Consider the following 7,483-nt stretch of genomic DNA (forward strand, 5'->3'; position numbering starts at 1 on the left):
CACCACCCCTCTTCTTTCTCCCACATCCTCACCTTCCATTTTTTTCTCTTCCACCCGTCTTTCTCCTGCCTTTTCCTCGTCCTTCCCATTCTCTTCCTCCTTTTCTTCCACTATTTCCTTTTGTTATCCATTGTAGGACCCCAAAGAAAATGATTAATTAAGTGTAAGCTCCCTTTTCCCCAGATTTCAGAATGAAAATACTAGCCATGCATCTCATGACTAAAAGGTTAAATGAATAGAATTTCTCTCTCCTTAGACCTTTCCATCAGCAGTGAAATATCAGTTTGCTATTTGGGGGGAAATCAAGAACACATGGAAGTGTTCAAAGACATATAGCATGTATCACTGAAACCTTTTCTCTCTCTGTATCATAATACTAAATGAAACCAAGCATCATCCCAGGAAAACTGTGCCTATACCGATAGGTTAATATGAGTACTTTGAAATTGTGTCAAAATTTCAAAGTTCTGTTAATGTTAACCCTTCAATTATCACTTCATCAGCACCTGTTTTCTGCACAACATGGAGGTAGATTTTGTTCTAAAATACATGATTTACTATCAAGAAGCTAAAAACCTAGTTGGATCTTATAAATATTAACCCCGCATTTCCATGTCACTTTTGATAGGCCAAAACATAATCTTCTCTATCTGATCTGAAAGTTCCATTATTTTATTTACTACAAAACAAATTTGCTCTATGATTATAAAAGCAAATAAAACATGCAATGACTGAACCATGTGGAATAACTACCAAAAGATTGTAGCTAGGATGCAATGCTTAATCTCTAATTTGTATAGGAGATGACACTGATGCTACCTTTTACATAGACTGCAAAGCTAGAATTGAATATGGTTTCAGGTCTAGACTCTTAATTTCAGGATCTTGGTAGCTTTTGATTTATAACTAACACCTCTTATTATATGTCCCTTGTTGTCCTCTCAGAATCTAACTGTCCTTGGGTTTTAACTCGATAAGAATTAGATGGATAGTCTTTCTATGAACTGAGACAAAGAAAAAAAAAGACCATTGTATCATATCCAGAAGAAATCAAGTTAAATGAATCAATGATAAAATTGTAAGATTGAATAAAATGGACTTCATGAGATAATCTAGCCATGAGTCTAACAGTTCTTTCTACCTTGGGACACTACTTTTGAGAATAAGTAAGACTATAAGTTATACAAATTAGGGTTTTGAAAGAACAGTTGGTGGGATCAGAATTTTGCCATATAATAATCACATTTTTAGTATGCATTAATATGTATTCAGCTTCAAACAGTGATGCTGCTTTAAAAATCATAGCATAAGAAAAATTTCAAAAGCTTATTCTTTGCTCAGATTGCTAAAAGCAACGCTCATTAAAGTAACTTGAAATGACTGATACTAGTGTTTGAGCTTTGTAGGTGCTCTATCCCAAAGTATTTAACATTTAGTGGATATAATGATCCTTTACCATAAATAGTAAAAGTAGGTTAAGGTCATGGCAAAATTATGTGGCAGGAAGAAGCACCTCCTTTGTATTTTCTTTGTGTAATTAAATGGCTTAGAGAATGATATGAACCTTTCATTTAAGTCTGTAATGTTATCTGAAGCATGTACACTTTCTACCATAAGTGAATTCTCTATATCAAAGATGTTTCCTTTTTTTATTGCTGTTGTATGATCATAAACTCCAGATGTGCTTAGGGGTTTGGGGTAAGTACAATTTATGAATCACTACATTCAGTGGAGAAGTTAATTTGGTATAAAATATGTAAGATCATATCTCAACTTATTTCATTTTCTTTAGTGTTAGAACCCCACCCCAAAGGCATATATTCTTTTTGTTCATGATCCTCACTAACTCATTTACCTCCAGTAGTAGCAGAAGTTGTCAAGAGAAGCAGTTAAATTAAAATCTCTACTATAAGGTAGCTTTACAAATGGCAGTACTTGGTGTATAACTATAACAGGAAAGGTAATCTTTAACACATTCTCATTTATCTTCTTTTCTACCTCATCTTTTGTCTTCTACTTCTCATCTAGTTCTTCATTTCCATGTTCTTCTACCATCTCTAATACATTCTTATCTCCCTTTCCCCATCTTGCTTTCTCTACCTCATTTTCTCATCTTTTCTCTTTATTTCTCCATTCCTCTACCTTTTCCATATAACCTCCTCTTCTTCCTCCTCCTCCTTCTTCTTCATCTTCCCTCTCTACTTTCCTTTTTGATACCAAAACAGCCTCAAAGCACTGCAGTACTGTCTCTCCAGGACTGTGTTGGAGCCAGCTCAAAACAGGAGAGTTGATTGTTAAATTTTTAGGAAATTTGCGAGTGCTACAAATCAGTGCCTGATGTATTGTTTCATTGATTATCTAGGCTTTAAAAAGTGGAGGAAATGTTAATAATAATTATATATTAATCACATAATTATATGTACATATCCAAATGTATGTATTTGTATATATGTGTGTATATCACATTCAATTCTAGCTTTTAAGTCTATGTAAAAGATAGTTTTAGAGCCATCTCCTATACAAAATCTGGATTAAGTATCACATCCTAGCTACAACCTTTTGGTAGCTCTCTCATATGGTTTAGTTATTACATGTTACATTTGCTTTTATAATCATAGAAAGAATTTGTTTTCTAGGAAATGAATTAAAGGAGTTTTTAGATTAGACGTATTGAGAAGATTGTGTTTTAGCCTACCAAAAGTGACATGGGAATATGGGGTTAATGTTTATAAGACCCAACTAACTTGTCAGCTCCTTGATAGCAGATCATGTGTTTTGGGATAAAATATACCTCCATGTTATGCAGAAAACAGATGTTGATGAAGTGATAATTGAATGATGAACATTAGCAGACCTTTCAGATTTGGACCTAGTTTCAAAGTCCTAGTTACTTATCAGTATGTGTGTGTGTGTGTGTCTGTACACATGTATTCCCACCCACACATATACATACACACATACATGTATGCATGCATGCATGCATGCATACATGTCTTTGGAGAGCTGGTTGTTTAGCATTTACCCTTGCCCTCCATCCTCTCTTATTCTCCATCCTGAGCTAAAGAGCTGGTAAAAGCAACAAAGGATATGTTTTTGTTATATACTCTTAGCATACTCTTCTGGCTTCTTGCAATGTGTCATCAAGTTGGTGAATGTGGTATTCATTCTGTCTGAGCATCCTTTCCTATTCACTTACTCATACACTGATCTCTATGGGATTTCCTAGGACAGATTCCTTATTTTCTTCATTTTAAGAATCCATGCATGTCATAGAAAAAATGATCATCCTTAGACATACAAACCAAAATTCCCAGAACCTTTTGTAAAAAATGGTAATATTAATAATAATATTAACAGAGAATATATTGACATTTTTTTCCAGAGGGGTGATGAATTTTTGTTGTATTGATCCACTTCTTGTTTTTTTTGCTTGTTTTGATTTTGTTTTGGACTGTAGCTATGATTTCATTGAGGAAATTCTATTAATGTCAATTAATGTCTACTCTATTCTTTCTAGTCCTAGATATTTGCCTGGGATGTACTGAGAGTTCAGTTGGCTTTCATAAGCATCAAAAAGCCAGGATGTCAGAGACAGGACTAGGTCTTCTTTGTCTCTAAGTCAGCTTTCTAGTCACTTCTCCATTCTGCCTCTCACTAATTTTTTTCTTGTTAATCATAGTATCTTATCATGTGGTTCTAGAAAGGGTCTTGGAAATAATTTCCAAACCCCTAATTTTACTGATGAAGAAATTAAAGAGGAGTTAAAAGATTTGCTTAAGATCACACTGGTATGAAGTAACACAGCTAGATTTGAACTCAGCTGGGTAGCTTGGTGGATAACATTCTGGGCCTGGAGTTAGGAAGACCTGAGTTTAAACCCAGGTTCAGACACTCAGAAGTTGTGGGACCCTGGGCAAATCACAGAACCTCTGTTGGCCTTAATCCACTATAGAAGGAAATGGCAAACCACTCCAGTATCTTCATCAAGAAAAATCCACAGACAGTGATGGTATGATAATGGTCCATGGAGTCACAGAGAGTTGGACAAGACTGAATGACTGACCGATCAACAACTTCTTACTCGAAATCTATTACTCTTTCCACTATGGCATGTTAATATTTGTCACAACTCCCTATTTAGTTTATAATCAGTGTTCAGAACAGGCCATATTTTATGATTCCCATTATCTTGTATAGAGCTGAGCACTGTAACTGCCTAAGTCATGGTTTGTTGTTCCTGAACTTAGTTCAGAAATTCAGCTGGCCTGTAATGAATTAAGTTTAGAAAGTCAGTTCTCTTGCTAATCACTGTTCTATTCTTGCCTCAGAGAAATCTGTCATGATTGGGGGATATGGTTGGACAGTAGGGAGTCTGGCCCAGTATCTATATACCACCAAGCTGTCATTCAAGGATGTCTGGTTTACTATCTCTGACCTTGTAAGTAGACTGAAACAATGAACATTTATTAGTCACAGGAGAGAAGGAGGGGGTGGTTGCTAGCCCCTCATTCCTAACTTCCAACCAATCATATTATTCTCCATGACTCAGCTATATAACCAATCATGTTGTCCTTAACCCTATGATGTCACCAACCCTATAACCAATTTTATTGTTTCTTTACCTATGCTGTTCTGTTCTTTCTCCAACACCTACAAAAAAGGGAGCTGACCATCTGTTCCAGGTCTTTTGGCTAACTCAGGCAGTCATTAGACCTGCTTTATTAATTAGTTTGTGCTCTGTTAGTAAACTATTGTATTACTTGGAGAAAATGTGCCTTCCTCTACCTTTGTTAAATTTCACTTGCAACAGCACATACAATTACAAGATCATGAATTTAGAGTTGTAAGGGGTCTAAGAAGTCATCTAGTCCAATCCCTTCATTTCATAATTGAGGAAGATGAAGCCCCTATTAGTGAATTTACTTACTCAGGCAGTCAGTAGTAGGGCTTGGATTTGAACAGAAGTCCTAGTAACAAGTTGAAAAATTTTTGTTGATTCTTATCATTGTGACAGGAAATTTATAAACTGAGTTTCTTTGCACTGCAGAAAATAACTAATTAATCTTACATATAGGAATGAAAGAATGAAACTGTTTAGTGGACAATAAAGCTAGACTGAAATTATACCTTGAAAGACAAAAGAAAGCTAAAGATAAATGATTTTTATTGCTTTCTTCCAGGTTGTATGCTAACATTAATAAGTATGTTATGTCCTGGAGATTAGATTTTTGGAAGAGAAGTGATAGACAAAAATATTTTTGTCTTTGGCTAATTAGTTGGGGTTTTTATATTTTTTCCTTCATTTTTCTGTGATGACACTAATTATTTTGTGATGAACCAAACAATTCTTTGGAATTGGAATCCACCAGCATTCTTTTACTGAGGTCTTTCTTCTGTACTCTCTGTACTTAGGTCTTTGTCTACCTTGTCAAGGGAGTGGTTGTATCTCATTACTTCCTTTTCTGAATATTACATCCCCAGGTTATGATAAACTTCTGATTATCAGCGTAAGACATGGTGGGAGGCAGTAAACAGTCCTTTCTCCACAGCTGCTCTGCCTGAGTATCACTTTACTCTATCCTCACTTGCCCTCTTTTTATAGTTTAGCCCTCCACTTCTCTCAGACCTGTTGATATTCCCAAACTTTTCATTTCTATAGTGAGGCTACAGCTATTTTCAGCAATCACTAAATATGTTTCTTTATTTTTCTTTCATTTGTTGGTACTGATTCATTCAGCCATACCTTTTTTTTTTTTTTTTTGAGGAAAAGGGAATGAATAGGTTAGAAAGAAAGCATTAAAAAGGGGAAGGTAGAAGGGGAGGAAACCACAATTGTCTTTGTTCTGGAAATCCAGAGTACTTCTGTAAAAATCTAACAGAGCTTCCTCATAATCCCCATTCAGTTCTGGGAATTGTAAAGATCCAGAGCTGGTGTCTTCATCTGTCCTCACAATATCCCTAGGGCAGTCATAGGGAGATAGAGATAACTACTGTGACTTAAAGAACTTTATATTCCAGTTCCCTTTGCATTAAATCAAGAGACTGTTTACCTTTACCAAGAGTCAAGATAAACTTAGTAGGTGACAATGTCAATGACAGTGTGAAAACCCATGGGTAGCCAGGAGTTGATTTTACTGTGTTTATATTATGACTATTAAACATATATTTACTTTTTCTGTGACACTTGGAAGAATGGAGTATCAGTGAGAATTTTATAATCTTAAATCTGACTCAAAATCTTGCAAATTCAATATAGAGACATTTGTGACCTGTCTTTATCCTCATTAAAATATTTTCCTCATATTAAAATAACCCACTGTGAAGACAGACAGTTTGGATAACATTTAATTAGGAAGCAACTAGATTTTTAAAATGTATGGTGTATAGAATTATGTGCTGTTCCTTGAGTGTTGCATAGCATATCACAGAAGTAAATATCTAGGAAAAGGTTTTTTTTTTCTTTAAACGTATCATTATACCAGAATTTATGAGCAGGACTTCTATTAGGAATAATGAGAATTATATCTAGTAATCTCATATATACTAATGACCAAAAAAAAAAGCCCCACCAAATCTACAGTAAAAAATCTTCTTGGACAAGTTATTATGGGTATGCAAATATATTTTTGATGATTTTTATAATTAAATGAAATCTAGAAAGCCCCCATTTTACGAGGAAATTGTGTTCCTACAGTCCCCTTTAACACATTGCACCCTCTGTCATCTTATTTTTATTCTATATATACAGACTGATTCCTTATTACCAACAAACATGCCCATGTCTTCCTCAACTTGAAAAAACTCTCACTTGATCCTTCCATCCCTAAGAACTATCAACATATCTCTTCTAGCTTTGTAGCTGAACTCCTCAAAAGGGTTGCCTACAATAGGCACCTCCACTTTATTTCCTTTCACTCTCTTCTTAACCCCTTACAAACCAACTTCTGACATTATTCCATCAAAATTACTCTCTCTAAAGTCATCAGTTGGCAAATCCAGTGACTTTTACGCGATCTTTATTCTCCTCAACCTCTACAAACTTTGACCCTGTTGATCACCCTCTCTTCCTTGATATTCTCTTTTTTTCTAAGTTTTCAGGAAACCATTCTTTCATGGTTCTTTTTTCCTACCTAACTGGCCACTCCTTCTCAGTCTCCTTTGTTGGATCATCATCCAGAGCACGTGCTTTAATTGTCGATGTCCTCCGGGGCTCTGATGTGGGCTATCTTCTCTTCTTCCCCTATTCTGCTTCACTTGTTGATCTCATTCACTTCCATAGATTTAATTGCCATCCCTTTGCTGATGCTTCACAAATCTACTGATCCTGCTCCAGTTTCTCTGCTAATTCCCCATCTGGAATCTTCAACTGCCTTACATGCATCTTGAAATGGATGTACAGTAAAACATCTTAAACTCAACATGTCCAAAATTGAGCTCATTCTCCCCCCACCACAGACTTTTCCCCTCTTCTAATTTCCCTCTA

Source organism: Vombatus ursinus, unplaced genomic scaffold, assembly GCF_900497805.2.
Source record: "Vombatus ursinus unplaced genomic scaffold, bare-nosed wombat genome assembly UNPS02014830.1, whole genome shotgun sequence".
NCBI lineage: Eukaryota > Metazoa > Chordata > Mammalia > Diprotodontia > Vombatidae > Vombatus > Vombatus ursinus.